Here is a 1,726-nt window from a genome sequence, read left to right on the forward strand (position 1 = left end):
GGCGTGTGGGAGGCGGCAGGGGTGCGGAATCCGGCCCGACCTCGCTCCCCCGCCCCGTGCCTCGTGGCGTGGGCGGTGTCGGGTTCTCCGTGACGCGGCGGATGCTCTGCCTGTGCCTCTTGGCTGTGTCTCGCGGGCGGCCCTCCCCGCGGTGGGGCGGGCCGTGTTGCCGCCGCGCCGCGCGCCTTCCCGGGCGCGTGAGCGCATTCCCCAGGCCGTTGGCGGTGCCCCTGGAGCGTTCCAGGTCGTCCCTCAGGCGCCCGAGGCCGAGTGGCGGTGTCGTTCCCTGTTCCCGTCGGCCTCCTCAGGTAACCACTGCGCTGGTGTGTCTGAGGAGCGGGGGGGTCGAGTCGGTAAGGGAGGCGTGCCCCTCGTCCCCCTCGGGGGGGACGGGTGCCTCGTCGCCCCCCACGGCGTGCCGTGTGGGGGCGGGCAGGCTCGGGCGCGTGCCCGCGCGTTCCCCTTGCTGGGGTTTCCCCGCGGGTGTGGGAGTGACCGTGGCGGGCCGAGCCAGCGGCGTGGCGCTGGCTCTTTGGTTGGGAGGTGCTGTTTGATCGGCACCTCCGTCCCAGTCTCTGCCTCCCTTGGTCTCTCGGCCTGAGGGGAGGCACTGACTTGGGAGCCGCACAGGGGCCTTGTAGATCCCTAGCTAAGCCCAGTGTGGCCAGAGATGGCGAGCCCGGGGCAGCGCGGGCTCGCGGCCCTGACCACGGACGCTCCGACTTGCTCTAGGCCTTACCTCTACCGCAGACCCCTCCTGCATTGCGTGGCCATGGTGTCTGTAAGCGCCTTGGTGGGCCCGATGGCGGACGATGGGCGGGGGCGACACGCCCTCGGTGAGAAAGCCTTCTCTAGCGATCCGAGAGGGTGCCTTGGGGTACCGGACCCCCCAGCCGCCGCCCCTCCTTTGCGCGTAGTAGCCACGGACGCCACCACCGTGGCGCGTGGGCAGAGCTGCTCTTTGCCTACCGCGGCCGGCGCCTCCCCCCTCCGAGTCGGGGGAGGGTCACGCCCGGCCGGGCCGTCGTCGGGCGCGGGGCCGCGCGTGTGCGCGAGCGTGCGCGTGGTTCTCCCGTCGCGCGCTGGGGCGGGGAGAGGGCCCGGCCCCGTCCGGGCTCCGCCCCGCCGCGAGCGGCTGGCTCTCCGCTCGCTCCCGTCCCGAGCCGCAGCCGGTGGTGGCGTGCGGGCATGGGTGGGGGCCGCCGCCGCTCTCGGGCGCGTTCCCTCGGGACGTGGGCCCCGGAGCAGACCAGACAGGCAGACGGGTGGCTGGGTGGACGGGGCGGCCCCCGGCGGCGGGGGCGCCTCACGTAGGCCCCGGCGGTGGGGCCGGGCCCGCGGGAGGCCGAGGGGTGGCTGAGGCCGGCCGGCGTCCCAGGCGTCGTGGGACCGCCCTCGCGTGTCGTTGGCGGTGGGATCCCGCGTGTGTTTTCCTGGTGGCCCGTCCGCGCCCGAGGCCGTCCCCGGGAGCCTTCCCGCGAGCCCGTGCTCCCTCCGTCGAGGCGCGCGCCGCGCTCCCCGCTGCCCCCGGTGCTCCCCCGCCCGGGCAGACGCCTGGCCGCGCCGCCCACCGGCCGGGACCGAAGTGGGCCTCGCTGTGCGGGTGTCGCCTCCGGCCACCGAGGCCGGTGGTGGCCCCGGGCGAAGTGCTCTCGGCTCCGGTCGGGTGGGGCCCGCGCGCCAGGCGCCCGGCGCGGGACGCTGGCGCCGCGTGCGGGAGAGCCCT

This window comes from Equus asinus, unplaced genomic scaffold, assembly GCF_041296235.1.
Source record: "Equus asinus isolate D_3611 breed Donkey unplaced genomic scaffold, EquAss-T2T_v2 contig_381, whole genome shotgun sequence".
Taxonomy (NCBI): Eukaryota; Metazoa; Chordata; class Mammalia; order Perissodactyla; family Equidae; genus Equus; species Equus asinus.